The sequence below is a fragment of the Glycine soja genome, chromosome 19, assembly GCF_004193775.1.
Source record: "Glycine soja cultivar W05 chromosome 19, ASM419377v2, whole genome shotgun sequence".
NCBI classification, from domain to species: Eukaryota; Viridiplantae; Streptophyta; class Magnoliopsida; order Fabales; family Fabaceae; genus Glycine; species Glycine soja.
The window spans coordinates 19,089,714-19,107,061 of NC_041020.1; positions in this window are offsets into that span (position 1 = coordinate 19,089,714).

The window sequence follows — 17,348 nt, forward strand, 5'->3', positions numbered from 1 at the left end:
CTCATGTAAGGCTAAGTTTCGATCCTGCTTCAATCAAGTTCTAAGGCAACAGTACATTTCCCAATGCTAAAGTCACCTAACTGTGCACACAAGTGGGTGATCAAACCAAAAGCATACAAACATTAAGCATTGAATGAAGCATTGAACACAGAAAACACAATCAATTAGATATTATGTATTTACATCAGCTGTTCATTAGAAATCCCCAACTAGGGTGTTTAGCCATCCATTACAAAGAAACCCTACCAATAAATGAGATTAAAAGCAGAGAATGGTAGTTTCTTACACAAGAAGGGGGATTCCTCCTCCTCTTCTCAGCATCTCTCAAATGATAAAACCTAGGCTTCAATGCACAAGTTGTTCCTCTTTGCTGCTTCCAGGGCTCTTTTCCTTGAATAGGCACTGTGGCTGCTGTGTGATTTTGTGCCCTGGGCATTGTGTAAGTCTGTACCCTAATTCTGCACAAGACATGCTTTAAATAGACTATGAATTCGTGACGTTGCACTTAGTGCCACCCTCGTGCTTAGCACGAGTAAGTGAAATTGGGTTTAGCGCCAATCTTGAGCTTAGCCTGGCTGAAGGCACCTGCTGCGCTTAGCGCACTGATCTTGCGCTTAGCGTGCGGCTTTGATGTTGATGCTCTGCCAAATTCTCCTTTGCACTAAGCACGCTGAAGCTGCGCTTAGTGGTGGTTATGCGCTTAGCCCAAATACTACTTTTTGCAATTCAAAACGTAGCCTCTTTTTCACCTGAAAATGCACAGATTTCATCATTAAATCCAATGGAAATGTTCTAGAGACAGAGTTAACCATAAAACAAGATTTATTTACAAAATTTACTCCAAAATGACCATGAATTGGGGAACTATAGAAGCTTTGGAAAATGATTTCTATACAAAAGTTAGTCGTATAAAGCGACTAACAGAAGCATTGCGCAAAGCGGGCATGATCTGCCTTGACGGGGACAAGGGAGATTCTTGTTTGATACATCCAAGAGCATCACACGATGTAGAGGCATGCTCGGTGGCAGAGGACCTGCTACAGGGGATGATGGATAAAGGCCTGATTGAGGTTTGTGATGTGAGAAAGGGGGGAGGAGATGTGTGTATGCAATCGGCTGATAAAGTGTGAATCATGTGATGCAATCCTACCACGCAAGGGCATTGGATAGAAGACTCCAAGAAGATTGGGCCAGCGATGCAAGAGAAGGCCCTAGGGTTCTCATGAGCCTTAGGGTAGATTTTGGGCCCATAGGCTAAGTATGAGCCCACTTATCTTTGTACATATTAGATTAGGATTTCATTATTTTTGGGCCTTGTATTTAGGGCTCCATAATGTATGTAGGGTACCCTAGAAATGTAGGATTTTTCAGCCTTTGTATTTTAGGGCACCTAGACTAGTTTTTGTATTAGGGGTAGTTTTGTAATTTCAAATACATTAAGTGAATATTTGATGTGTGTGTTGAGAAATATATTTAATTGAATTGGGAGAAGCCCAATCCAATTAAATTTTAGAGGGGGAGGTGGCATTTGCTTGCTACACCCCATTGCCACATCATATAGTCACACTCTGTGCATGTCCTTCATGCTTTACATGCCTCATGATACCTAAGCACACTTAGTGGAGAATCTTGGACTTGATCTTGGATTAGTGGGCTGAACCATAGTTAAAATTCACTAATCATAATTAATGAAACTTTGGCTCTAAAATTTGGCTCCACAAATTCAAATTTGCCTCTAATTTTGTGTGACACTTAGGCTATAAATAGAGGTCATGTGTGTGCATTTTTTTCAACTTTGATCATTTGAGAATTAAACTTCAAAGTTCAGACCTCTTTTGAGGAACAAAATTTCGTGCTCCCTCTCCTTCTCCCTCCATTCTTCTTCTCGTACCTCCAAGCTCTTATCCATGGCTTCCTATGGTGGTGAGCTTCTTCTTGACTCATCTTCTCCTTGAAGTGGCATCTCCTCTCTCTCTTCCTTCTCCATTCTACTGCCATTCATCTTCCAAGATGTAAAGGAATCCATTGATGAAGAAGATCCTAGGCCTACAATCTCCAATGGAGATACATCATCATGTATGTTTTGATGATGTAAAAAAGAAATCACTTCATTGTCATCATCAAAAAAGGGGAGAATGTGAATGTATGTATACATGATTTTGATGTCAAAAAGAAATCACTTCTTTGTCATCATCAAAAAGGGGGAGAATGTGAATGTATGCATACATGATTTTGATGATGCCAAAGAAGAATCAAACAAGGCTACTTCAAAGGATAAGCATTGCTCCGAGATTGATACAAGATTGCTTCAACAAACAAAGCCTTGCTTCAAGATTTCTTCAAGATCAAGCCTTGCCTCAAAACAAAGGGTTTCAAAGTCTTCCAAGGCTTTGATAATCGATTACCAGGCAGTGTAATCGATTACTAGAAGGCAAGTTTGAAAAATAGCTGTTAAAAAGGGTTTTGAATTTGAATTTTGAACCTGTAATCGATTACCAGATGTTTGTAATCGATTACCAACATCGGAACTCTGGAAATTCAAATTCAAAAGTCATGACCCTTCAAAATATAACTGTGTTATCGATTACCAGAAACCTGTAGTTGATTACCGGTGAAAAATTTCAGAAAAAGCTTTTTGAAAAGACACATATCTTCAAACCATTTTGAAAAGGCACGAAGGGCCTATATATATGTGTGTCTGATTTCAAAAAAGCAAGAGAGAGATATTCCAAGAGAACTTCATTGCCAAATGCTCTCTCAAAAACTCTTGGGCAAACACTTGCAAATCCATCAAGAGTTCATCCATGAACTTCAATTGTAATATCCTTCTCTTAAAGAGAGAATTCTTCTTCTTCTTCTTCTTCTTATTCAAAGAGATTGATTAAGGGACCAATGGTCTCTTAAGTTGTAAGAATTCCTTAACACAAGGGAAGGGTTATCCCTATGTGGTTAAGACTTTGTAAAAGGATTTTTGCAAAGAGAGTGGAAAATCTCAAGTGGGTTGCTTGAGGACTGGACGTAGGCACAGGGCGTGGCCGAACCAGTATAAATCTAGTTTGCATTTCTCTCTTCCCTTATCTCATTTATATTATTGCAATCAATTTTGTCTTGCGTGTTTAAAGAACATTATTAAATTGATTGCTGCTTCTACTTCTGCATTATGAGCCTATCATTTAGAAGGGGGTTAAAAGTTTGTTAGTGGGAAATTAATTCACCCCTTCTTAAGATAACTGAGGCCATTTGTCCAACATAAAGGCCCGAGCAAACCAAAGCCATTGGTGATCCACTTCACTAGAGATGTTGCCACACAAAAGCCTTGAGGTTTCCAGCCTATCCCAGTTGAGAAGCCTGTCGCTTTCCCCTACTAGAGTGACAAAGTGGTACCATGGAGGTACGCCACAGAAGGGCCCGATAGAAGGAAGGACACATTCGTCGTACACATTAAAGGTGATCTATCCTCCGCTAAGGTCACTAACATCTCTGGCATGAGCCGTAGCGGGCGGATCTTCGCGGCACCTAAGCCACCGATGCGGTCTAAGGACCCAAAAGGGAAAGCAAAGGCGAGCTGGAAGAAAGCGACAAAGTGGGCACGGTTCCGAATGACGAGGTCCCGGCCGGAAGGTTTGCCAAGGAAGAAGACAACTTCAGCAAAAAAAGAATATCTGCTGAAGATGCAACTGAGTTCTTGCGAATCATCTAGCAGAACGAGTTCAAGGTAATTGAACAACTAAATAAAACCCCAGCTAGTATCTCTCTGTTGCGATTGCTTATGAACTCTGAGCCTCATCGGGCACTATTGGTCAAGATTTTGAACGAAGCCCACGTAGCACAAGACACATCTGTGGAGGGATTCGGGGGTATAATCAACAATATCATGACCAATAATTACGTCACATTCGCCAATGAAGAAATACCCGTCGAGGGACGAGGGCGCAACAGAGCCTTGCATGTATCTATCAAGTGTTTGGACCACATAGTGGCCAAAGTGCTCATTGATAATGGCTCTTCCCTCAGTGTCATGCCCAAGGCTACTTTGGACAAGATGCCTTTTAATGCGTCACACCCAAGGCCGAGCTCCATGGTAGTGCGAGCTTTCGACGATAGCTGCCGATATGTAAGGGGGGAGATTGATCTCCCAATCCAAATTGGACCCCACATATGTCAAATTACTTTCCAAGTCATGGACATAAATCCTACCTATAGCTGCTTATTAGGTCGACCTTGGATTCATTCAGTTGGGGTGGTCCTTTCAATGCTACACCAAAAGTTGAAATTTATGGAGGAGGGGCAATTAATTATAGTCTCGGGAGAAGAAGACATTCTCGTAAGTTGCCCTTCTTCTACGCCCTATGTGGAAGCCACGGAGGAGTCCTTGGAAACGTCCTTTCAGGCATAGGAAGTGGTAAGAAATGCTCACGTGGAGTCTCCACTAGTACAACCATGCTCATCTGGGGCCACATTGATGGTAGCTCGGGTGATGTTAGGACATGGATACGAGCCCGAAATGGGTTTGGGCCGGAATGGCAATGGCATGTCGAGTTTGGTAGAGTTCACGGGGAACCACGGGAGGTTTGGACTAGGATATGAGCCTACGCGCACCGACATGAGGAGGATTTCCCTAGAAAGGAGGGGAAGAAGCATGGGCCAGACGCAAGGGCTGCAAGTGAAAGAGGTTCCCTTGTATCACATTGATAAGAGCTTTGTTAGTACGAGTTGGATGTGCGAGGGATGAGTCACCATGATACATGAAGAAACCCCTCAAGAGCAACCAAATTGGGTGCGGTTGTGTCCTCCAGAGTTTGAATTGGGGAACTGGCGAATCGTCAAACAACCCGTAGTTTCCGAGGTGAGCTCAATGTAATTTGTTATTCCTAACCCTATTGTTGGGCCTAGTTTTTAGGGTTTTTTTCTCCCTGTTTGGGCATGTCTTTGTTATCACAAAATTATAAATATACAATCCTTCTTCATTTGTTCTTGCACTTTCGTCTTTCTTTTCATTCTTCTGCATATTTATTTTTGTTGCAATTAAATGGTACAGATCCAACAATGAGTCCTGTGAAGGTAATGGTACCGAGGACTCAGACGTTGATTTTGAGCAACTGGTAAGTCAAGCTGAGGAAGGGGAAGATGAGGATTGGGGGCTTCCCCTAGAGCTAAAAAGAATGGTCGAACAGGAAGACAGGGAAGTAAAGCCACACCAAGAAGAAACAAAGATCATAAACTTAGGTGTTGGCGAAGAAAGAAAAGAGGTCAAGGTTGGTACGGGCATGTCCCCACATAGCCGGGATGAATTGGTGGCTCTGCTGTGAGACGACCAAGACATCTTTTCTTGGTCATACCAAGATATGCCCGACTTGAGTACCGACATCATGCAACATAGATTACCTCTGAACCCCGAGTGTTCCCTAGTAAAGCAAAAGCTGTGGAGGATGAAGCCCGAGATGTCCTTGAAAATAAAAGAAAAGGTAAAAAAGCACGGATCGTAAAGTATTTAAAATTAAAATGGATGAATCCGAGTATCGAACTCAGGGAACTAGTCTTAGATAGGGTTAAATTCAGAAATAAGTCATTGTTGAAAGAAACATTGATAATTGATGATTTAGAACAGAACTAAACTAAGTCTAGGCTAAAAGCAGTACAAATGCAAGTAAGTAAAATTGACAGTAGTAGGTAAAGATGTTGGGTCTTTCTGACAAACCAGCTAATGTATATAAAGATATTTCTCTAATTAATCATGCTTTTGTGTTCTATGTTGTAGCCTAAATTACTAAACCTCGATCCCTAGTTAGACTGAATCAATCCAAGCTTCGTCCTCAGATCCCTCTTGTTGGACTAGGCTTAATTTAGATAGCCCTCCTAGGTTTAGACTAACATAAACTAAGCTTCATCCTCAGATCCCTCTTATTGGACTAGACTTAGCTTAAATAGCTTATGAAAGTTTAGACTAATTTAGCCTAAGCTTTGTCCTTAGATCCCTCTTGTTGGACTAGACTTAGACCAAACAACATTATTGTAACAACATATTTAAAACCAAAACATAGTCCGCAGATCCCTCTTGTAAGACTAAGTTTCAATTCTACTTCATTCAAGTTCTAAGGCAACAATACATTTCCCAATGCTAAAATCACCTAACTTGGCACACAAATGGTTGATCAGACCAAGAGCATACAGAATTTAAGCACTGAAAGAAGCATTGAACACAAGAAACACAATCAATTAGATATTAAAATAATTACATCAGTTGTTTGTTAGAAATCCCCAACACGGGTGTTTAGCAAGCCATTACAGAAAAACCCCTAACAATAATGAGATTACAAAACCTAGGTATCTTTGCAAAAGTTACTCCTCTTGTTGCCTCCAGAGCTCTATTCCTGAAATAGGCACTGTGGTGTGCTCTGGAATGTTGCTAAAATTCTGCTATAAAAATTATGTACCCTAATTCTGCACAAGACAGACTTTAAATAGGCTCTGAATTCACGACGTTGCACTTAGCGCCACCCTCGCACTTAGCACGAGTAAGTGGATTTGAGCTTAGCGCCAGTCGTGTGCTGAGCCTGACTGAAGACAACTACTGTGCTTAGCGCACGACCTTGATATTGATGCTCTACCAGATCTTCTGTTGCGCTAAATCTGCGCTTAGCGATGGATACGTGCTTAGCCCACTGATGAGCTAAGCTCAACTGTCACTTTTAGCACTTCATGGTTTAGCCTCTTTTTCACCTGAAATTCTACATATTTCATCATTAAATCCAATAGACATATTCTAGAGATAGCTTTAACAATAAAACAAGATTTATTTACAAAATCACTACAAAATAACCATAAATTGGGGAACTAAACAAGTTTTGGAAAATGTTTTCTATACAAAAGTTTGTCGTATAAGACGACTAACAAACTCCCCCAAATTTACAGTTTTGCTTGTCCTCAAGCAAAGAAAGAACAATTCACTTGTCCTCAAGTGACAAGCTATAGTAATCACTCAAAATGGTGTTTGCTTCATAGACAAATTCAACCATATGAATTGAATATTATGGACTGCTTCAATCAATTGCTTTTCACAAACATGCAGCTTTTCAAAGATAAGAACATACACATTAGAGTCACAACTGAAATAAGCTAGTAAGGATGGCAGAAATCAAGGAAGGATTATCAACCACAACCTCACAGTCATTGTTTCACTCAAGCTCAAGTGTTTAGGCTCATTCCATCATAAACAACTAACACAAGTCCCAACCTTTGCATTTCATCTCATGTCATACAGCAATGAACACACAAAATGAATCCGAAGGACTTTCTAGTCTTGTAATGGGGTTAGGCTTCCAACAAATTATGGTTTTTCTAGGATTCAAAAGCTTAGGTTCTAGGAGAGCATTCATCCATAGATAAACCTTCACTTTTCATTCATTCGCACCCCAATACTTTCCTTTTATTTAGGCACTCAACTTTATTTCATTATTTTGCAGCATACACACTTATTAGTTTCATTTGTATTTACAGTTTTTTTTAACACAATATATACAAAGACATTATGTGTATATACAAAAATAGTGTGTGTATGCTCTTTACTTTGACCATTTCAATTCTTACCCAATGCCTCCCCGAAATTTGGAACAAATTTACCTTGATAATTACTCCCCCAAATTTGGGACAAATTTGCTTTGAACCACGCTTCTTGTAGATGATGCTCTCCTACAACCTAAGTCAAGGTAGCAGGAGAATAACACTGTATAGGCTTAGGGTTCAATCAATCAATAATTCATTCAGCTTAAACTGGCTACAAGGGATAATTCATTCAAGCACATGGTCAGCTTTTTGGCTAAGTGGCTATCACAATCAAACAAGGCCTTCATCATCCTCAATTTCATGCATTCAGTCCATACTTTAGATATTCATGCAAAAATCAGTACTAAATGATAGTCGTTTCTCTCAAAATTTAAGGATCACACTCTCACCGGGATACGATCAATGCATTCCTTCAAAATCAATCTGACAAATTGACTAACATTTTCAGTCATGCATCCAATCACGTGCTCATTCTTTTCTAATGGCTACAAGCTTGATCAAAACAATTATCTAATCATTCCAATCCACTCAAATCATACAATTGCTTATTCAAATCATTCTCAAACATTCATTTCATGCAAAACAATCCACTGCATATCATTTTCAATCAATTCACTATTCAAACACGCTTTAGGTACAAGCAAACAACTCAAAGTGCTGAAATTTAAATAACTGAAATTAAAATAACTGAAATATGACAACGAAATCAGCTGGAAATATAAGGTGTTTAACCTTCACCAAAACATCTTCAATGACTCCATATGGCCTTGTGATGGAGCGGTCAACTAACTGGAGGGTCATGCGTGTGGGCATTATCTCTATCTCTCCAAGTCGCTGGCACATGGAAAGAGGCATTAAATCGATACTAGCTCCCAAGTCTATGAGAGCTTTGCCTACAACAACCTCACCAATAGAACACGGTATCGTGACAACTCCAGGATCTTTGTGCTTGGGTGGAAGAATACGTTGAATAACAACACTATAGTTACCTTCCACAACAATTCTATCACTATGGATGTACCGGTTCTTCTTGGTTAACATATCCTTCAAAAATTTGGCATAGAGGGGCATTTTCTGAAGTGCTTCTCCAAATGGCAAAGTAATTTCTAGCTTCTTGAAGATATCAAGAAATCTGGCCAAATGTCGCTCTTTATCTTTCTGGGAGGGTACCAATGGATAAGGTACCTCCTTACATTCAACAGGAGTAGCCTCTTTCTTCTTTTCTATGTTAGCCTCACTCTTGCCTTTCTTCTTTTCAGTCTCAACAACCTTCTCTTTTTGTTTTTCATTTTTCAACTTTTTTTTCTTCTTCTTTTGTTTCTTCTTCTTTTTCTTTTTCTTCCTTCTTCTTTATTTTCTCTTGATAGTCTCTTATTGGTGTCTCTCCTTCTTCATCACCTTCTGCTTCCTTGTAAGTCACCTTATACGACTAACTTTTGTATAGAAATCATTTTCCAAAACTTGTATAGTTTCCCAATTTATGGTTATTTTTTAGTGATTTTTGTATATAAATTTTGTTTTATGGATAAAGTTGTCTGTAGAATATGTCCATTGGATTTAATGATGAAATTTGTGCAATTTCAGGTGAAAAAGAGGCTAAGTCATGAAGTGCCAAAAGTGACAGTTGAGCTTAGCTCATCAGTGGGCTAAGCGCGCATCCACCGCTAAGCACAGCTTCAGCGCGACAAAAGAATCTGGCAGGGCATTAGCATCAAGACCACGCGCTAAGCCTGAGATCAGTGCGCTAAGCACAACAGGTGTCTTCAGCCAGGCTCAGCGCATGACTGACGCTAAGCCTGAATCCACTTACCCGCGCTAAGCGTGACGATGGCACTCAGCACAACGTTGCGATTTTAGAGCCTATTTAAAGCCTGTCTTGTGCAGAATTAGGGTAAAGATTTTAGGTAGATGATTGGCACAGATTCCAGAGGACACCACAGTGCCTATTTCAAGAAAAAAGCTCTGGAGGCAGTAAGAGGAGCAGCTTTTGTAGAGATACCTAGGTTTTGTAAGCTTATTATTGTTAGGGTTTCTTCTGTAATGGCTCGCTAAACACCCTAGTTGGGGATTTCTAATGAACAACTGATGTAAATACCTAATATCTAACTGATTATGTTTTCTATGTTCAATGCTTCCTTCAATGCTTAATGTTTGTATGCTTTTGGTCTGATCATCCATTTGTGTGCTGAGTTAGGTGACTTTAGCATTGGGAAATGTACTGTTGCCTTAGAACTTGATTGAAGTAGGATCGAAACTTAGTCTTACAAGAGGGATCTGCGGATTAAGTTTTGGTTTTAATTATATTGTTACAATAATGCTGTTTAGGCTAGGCCTAGTCTTACAAGAGGGATCTGCGGATGAAGCTTAGGCTAAATTAGGCTAAACTTTCGTAAGCTACTTGAGCTGAGTCTAGTCTTACAAGAGGGATTTGCGGATGAAACTCAGTTTAAGTTAATCTAAACCTAAGAGGGTTGTCTCAATTGGGCCTTGTCCAACAAGAGGGATCTAAGGACAAAGCTTGGATTGATTCGGCCTGACGAAGGATCAACGTTTAGTAATTTAGGCTACAACATAGAACACAAGAGCATGATTGATTAGAGAAATATATTTATATGCATAAGCATGTTTGTTAGAAAGACACAATATTTCTACCTACTGCTATCACTTTTACTTACTTTGCATTTTATAGTTTTAGCATAAAAGTTAGTTTAAATTCTATTTGAAATTATCAATCATACATGTTGTCTCAACAATGCTTCATTTCTGAACTTAATTCAGGCTAACATTTGTTGGATCAAGTGGCCTTGGAATAATTAAGAAGGGGGGGATGAATTAATTATTAATGTGTCTTGACTAATTAAAAAATTTATCCTTCTTAATGTTACTAGATTCAACTAGGCTTTTACTACAAAGTTAAGAATGTAAAGAACAGAAACAAAAAGTTAACCAAAAGTAAAAACGGCAATTAAAAGTACATAGCAGAAATTAAATAGTATAGGGAAGAAGAAGACAAACACAAGATTTATACTAGTTCGGCAACAACCCGTGCCTACATCCAGTCCCCAAGCAACCAATGGTTCTTGAGATTTCTTTCAACCTTGTAAAAACCTTTATAAACCTTTACAACGCCTTCTTGGATCTTCTTTCTTTATAGCTTTTCTTCTCATTCTTCTCGGGCCATGACTCATTTGAGGGGCAGTTTGCCTTTATGTGATCGGGTTGATTACACTTATAGCATTTAAGTGTAGGAGAAACTTCTTGGGATCTCTTCTCATTGTTGAAGTTATGGCTTCTCTCCATTCTTCTATTTTTGAAAAATTTATGAAACTTTTTCACAAAGAGTGAGAAGTCCTCTTCATCATCAGATTCTTCTTCTTCTTCTTCTTGCATTGAGGAGGAGGCTTTGAGTGCTATGCTTCTTTTCCTTTTGTCGGACTCTTCATTTTGGTTGAGACGTTGAAGTTCCATTTCATGTTCCTGCAATTTGCCAAACAAAGTGGCAAGAGACATACAGGAAAGATCTTTACTTTCAGAAATGGCAGTTACCTTGGGCTGCCATTCCCTACTTAAGCATCTTAAAACTTTATTAATTAAATCTTCATTAGGGAAGGTTTTCCCTAAGGAGGCAAGATGATTGACTATGTGTGTGAATCTTTTCTACATACTTTGGATGTTCTCATTAGGGTTCATCCTAAATAATTCATATTCATGTGTAAGGGTGTTGACTCTAGATCTTTTCACATCAGGGGTGCCTTCATGAGTAAGTTGTGGTGTATCCCACATCTCCTTGGCATTTGAATAGTTTGACACTTTAAAACATTCATCTATTCCTAGGGCAAAAGTGATGATATTTTTGGCTTTAAGATTGTATTGAATTTTTCTCCTATCTTCCTTAGACCATTGATCTCTAGGTTTTTCTACAGCTCTCACATTGGTTTCACTAGTACTTTCATTTACTATGGTAGGGATGAAAGGTCCTAACTCTATTGCTTCCCAAATGTTATAGTCTATGGCTTGAATAAAAATTTGCATACGGGTTTTCCAATAGGGGTAACCCTCACCATTAAAGATAGGCGGCCTATGGATGGAGTTTCCTTCCGGAAACAAAAAATTTGAGGAGGCCATGAATCTTGAAGTTGTGAAACTTTTCTCAAGAAACCTACTCTGATACCACTTGTTGGATCAAGTGGCCTCGGAATAATTAAGAAGGGGGGGATGAATTAATTATTAATGTGTCTTGACTAATTAAAAAATTTATTCTTCTTAACGTACTAGATTCAACTAGGCTTTTACTACAAAGTTAAGAAAGTAAAGAACAAAAACTTAACCAAAAGTAAAAGCGGCAATTAAAAGTACACAACGAAAATTAAAGAGTGTAGGGAAGAAGAAGACAAACACAAGATTTATACTGGTTCAACAACAACCCGTACCTACATCTAGTCCCCAAGCAACCAACAGTTCTTGAGATTTCTTTCAACCTTGTAAAATCCTTTACAAGCCAAAGATCCACAAGGGATGTACCCTCCCTTGTTCTCTTTGAACAACCAAGTGGATGTACCCTCTATTGTTCTCAGTATAATAATCCAAGTATATGTACCCTCTACTTGTACCACAAAGGATGTACCCTCCCATGGGAGTAGAAAGGAATTCTTAGAAGTTCTAAAAAATTGTTAAAGAGTTGTAAAGTTCTTTTGAATGCAATTCAAGGTCTTACTTTTATAGACTCTTCATGTCTGGTCAAGAAAACCATTGGAAGATTTATAACCTTGAGAAAATCATGTCAAGAGTTACAACTTTTGACCTTTTATTCAAAAGTTAGCACTGGTAATCGATTACCATAATCATGTAATCGATTACACAATTCATTTTATGAAAAGTTGTGACTCTTCACAATTGGATTTGAATTCCAATGTTCAGATACACTGGTAATTGATTACCAATATAGTGTAATTGATTACACCATTTGAAAAATATTTTGGAACATTGCAAATCAGTTAAAAACATTTTGAAATCAAATTTGGTCACTGGTAATCGATTACCAGAGAGAAAATACTCTGGTAACTAAGAAAATTTTTGAGAAAACTCTTTTGTAAAACAAAATTGTGCAATGTTTGGATTTTTTAAAAATACTTCCCTTTTGAATTATTGACTGTTGCTTCTCGATTTCTTCTCTTGAATCTTGAAATCAACTTCTCTTGAATCTTGAATCTTGAATCTTGAGTCTTGAATGTTGATCTTGATTGTTCTTGAATCTTGAAACTTAATTGTTCTTGAATCTTGATTCTTTGAGACTTGATTCTTGAAGCCTGATTCTTTGGAACTTGCTTGACTCTTGATTCTTTGGCATCATCAAAATAATCTTGGAAGTCATAACTTCCAGAACATTAGTTCCCTGTGTTCGATACTCGTATTCATCCATTTTAATTTTTAAATACTTGACAATCCGGTGCGCTTTCCCACAAACCGGATTTCCCTTGAATATATTTGAACAAAGAAAAAGTGGAACAAAAAGCAACGGGAAATCCAACAAAGTATTTATGGCGCTGTTGCCAGGGAACTAAGCTGTTAGTAGAGTTTAGTTTAGTTGTGCAACATTGCTTTATTTTTGCTTTCTTTGATTTATTGATTCTGTTGACTAACATAGTAGTTATAGCACATTCATTGTTCATTTGATCTGGATAATTGTTGTTCTGTTTTCTTGTATGCGAAGAAGATCTACTGCAGGTGATTTGATCCCTATTGATTTGGAGATGAACGCTACTTGTAGAAGGTGTAATCAAGAGAGAATTAGAATTTTTTTGCAGGATTTAGAAGCAGCAGCAATTCCAGAGGAAGAACCTCAATCTTTTGAGGCATCTTCTAGTTTTCTTATTGCAGGACATTCTCATTTAGATCATATCAAAGACCACATCATGGCTGAAGAGCCAAGAAGAGTCAGCCTGGAAGATTATTCAAGTTCTAATGTGCCACAATTTTTCACCAGCATTGCTCAACCAGAAGTTCAAGCACAAACCATTACATATCCACCATCATTGATTCAGTTAATTCAGAATAATCTGTTTCATGGTTTACCAAATGAAGACCCATATGCACACTTAGCCACCTACATAGAAATATGCAATACCATCAAGTTGGCTGGAGTGCCTGAAGATGCAATCTGATTGAGCTTGTTTTCATTTTCTTTATCGGGAGAAGCTAAGAGGTGGCTTCATTCATTTAAAGGAAATAATCTTAAGACATGGGATGAGGCTGTGGAGAAATTTCTCAAGAAATATTTTCCTGAGTCTAAGACTGCAAAAGGCAAAGTCCCCATCTCTTCTTTTCACCAATTTCCCGATGAATCTTTGAGTGAGGCCTTGGAAAGATTCCGTGGTTTATTGAGAAAGACTCCCACTCATGGATTCTCATAATCGATGTAGCTCAACATTTTTATAGATGGGTTAAGACCACAGTCCAAGCAGCTATTGGATGCTTCTGCAGGTGGGAAAATCAAATTGAAGGCCCCTAAAGAAGCCATGGATCTCATTGAAATTATGGCTGCAAGTGACATTGCTATTTTGAGAGATAGAGCTCACATTCCTACTAAAAAGAGTTTATTGGAGCTAACCTCCCAAGATGCATTGTTGGCACAAAATAAGTTGCTATCTAAGTAGCATAAGGCATTGACTGAAACACTAAGTAAGTTGCCAACTCAAATTCATTCTACACATACTTCACATGCTTCTATTTTGCCAATTGCAGGATGTACCATCTGTGGGGGAGCTCATGAATTTGGATGTTGTATCCCTATTGAAGAACAACCCACTCATGAAGTCAATTACATGGGAAATCAACCCAGAAACAATTTTAATGCAGAAGGATTTTCTGTATTCCAACATGGCCAGCAATACAATCAACAATAGGGACATTGGAGGAACCACCCTGGAAATCAATTCAATAGAGATCAAGGTGGACCATCCACAAGGCCACAACAACAAGGGCCTAGTCTCTATGATCGCACAACAAAGCTGGAAGAGACTCTAGCTCAGTTCATGCAAGTTTCTATGTCCAACCAGAAGAGCACTGAGTCTACCATAAAGAATCTAGAGGTCTAAGTGGGACAACTTGCAAAGCAATTGGTGGATAGATAATCAAGCAGTTTTACAGCTAATACAAAGAAAAATCCTAAGGAGGAGTGTAAAGCTGTGATGACTAGAAGCAGAAGGGCAATCCATGTGGATGAGAGTGAAGCTGAGAAGAAGATGGAGGAACATAAACAACAGCTATCACCTAATCCAGCACTTGAACCCGTTTCTAATTTTGTAGAACTTGAAGAGATTAATAAGGAAGTTGAAGATGATAAGGTAGAAGAGACACCAATAAAAGAGAAAGAAAAAGAAAGAATAAAAGAAGAAGAAAAAGAAAAAGAAAAAAAGTTGAAAAATGAAAAACAAAAAGAGAAAGTTGTTGATGATGAGATGAGGAGAGGCAAAAGTGAGGCAAACATTGAAAATAAGAAGAATACTACTCCAAATGAAGGCAAGGAAGTACCTTATCCTTTGGTACCTTCCCGGAAAGAGAAAAAAAGACATTTGGCTAGATTTCTTGATATCTTCAAGAAATTGGAAATTACTTTACCCTTTGGAGAAGCACTTCAACAAATGCCCCTCTATGCCAAATTTTTAAAAGATATGCTGACAAAGAAGAGCCGGTACATCCATAGTGACAAAATATGGTGGAAGACAATTGTAGTGCTATGATTCAATGCATTATTCCATCTAAGCACAAAAATCTGGGAGTTGTCACGATACTGTGTTCCATTGGTGAGGTTGCTGTAGCAAAAGCTCTCATAGACTTGGGAGCTAGTATCAACTTAATGCCTCTCTCCATGTGCCGACGACTTGGAGAGATAGAGATAATGCCTACTTGCATGACCCTTTAGTTAGCTGATCGCTCCATCACAAGACCGTATGGAGTGGTTGAAGATGTTTTGGTGAAGGTGAAGCACCTTATATTTCCAGCTGATTTTGTGGTGATAAATATAGAAGAGGATGCTGATATTCCTCTCATTCTTGGCCGCCCATTCATGTCTACTGCAAGCTGCGTAGTAGATATGGGAAAGAAGATGTTGCAAATGGGCATAGAAGATCAGAAAATCAGCTTTGATCTATTTCATGAAGATAAAGAGCCACCTGACTGGAATGTCCGTTTTAAAGTTCATGTGATGGAGGAAAGAAGACCTGAGAAGAAGGTCCTTGAAGTGGGAACTTTATTGGATCCTGGATAATAGGATGATGCGTTAAGCTAGTGACGTTAAAGAAGCGCTTACTGGGAGGAAACCCAGCTTTTCTTTCCTTTCTATATCTCCATTTTTATTTCTTGCATGTAGTTAAGACATCTTGCTAGTGATTGTGATTTATTTCAACTTGTTTAGTAACGAACAAAAAGGGTTTTTTTAATTATGTGTGAAGAGATAAGCAGAAAATAACTTAGAAAAATTTTCAGATTGCTTATCCGCTAAGCGCAAACCTTGCGCTAAGTGCCATCTCTTCACGTGCTAAGCCGAGCTTGCTCGTGCTAAGCGCAAAGACCCCTGATTGATTGGCTAAATTGTTCAGCTAAGCGCACATCGATGTGCTAAGCCCAACATCTTCACTGTAAGTTTCACCTTAAGTAGTGGGCTTAGCGTGGATGATGCGCTAAGTGCCACTTCCTCTCTGTGAAAATTTATATTAGCTGCGTTAAGCGTGCCATCTTGCGCTAAGCCCCAGATTCATTCTGTAAGTTGAGCTTTCAAGCTGGGCTTAGCGGGGAAGGATGCGCTAAGCGCCAACATCATTGTGTTTTGAAATCCTTGGAAGTGCACTTAGGGCAAGTAGTGGCGCTAAGCCTGAATCACTCACTGCAAGTTGAAGCTTGATGTTACGCTAAGCCTCGCATTTTAGGCTAAGCGCATATTGCAGAAAGATTTTTGGTGTTCCAGAAAGTGCTAAGCCCCGCTGCCATGCTAAGCCCCAAATGCTTGTGGGATTTTACAACTTCAAGTTGGGCTTAGCGCGAGGCTAGGCTAAGTGCTAGTGTTTTAAACTCAAACGTCACGTTGGCACGCTAAGCGCACCATACGAAATTCAATTTTTTTTAAAAGCAAAGGCAAAGGCACTTGGGTTGCTACCTTTGCACCCAAACCTCTGCAACCTCTCATCTTTGAGCACTCTTTTGCTTTTTGCTGCGTGTGTACTGCTTCTATGCATCATTTTTGCTTCATTTCAAAGACAATCCAAGTAAGTTAGCATACTTCTATTTTTACTTTTCTTGCTTCAAACCTTTGGATAGTTGATTTATGGTTTAGTGACTAGTATTGCTGTTAGGTAAAGTACTTAGTTTTAGGGTTAGGTATTTTAGGACTTTAGGTAGTTTAGAAGCCCATTAGGGGCAATGTGGCTGAAAGGGGTGAAAACCCCTATGTGTATTTCTGGGAATTGCAATGAATGCGCTAAGCGCGCTTGCTGTGCTTAGCCTGTTCATTGCAACTGTTAAATTTTTTTAGGATTTCTGATGATCGCACTAAGCGGACCATGTCGCGCTAAGCGCGTTCATCGTGGTTGTTGAACCAAAATGATGCAGACGCTTAGCGCGCCTGTGCGCTAAGCGTCAATAGTATACTAAGATACTTAGAGTAGTTCATGCGTGTTAGTGTTTAGCTCTACTGAGCTTTAAAAGATTGGCTAAGATTTTGTTAAAACATAAGCACTTAGACAATGAAGGAAAGCTGGAGTTGCTGCACATGATGTCCAACGTTATGTCAA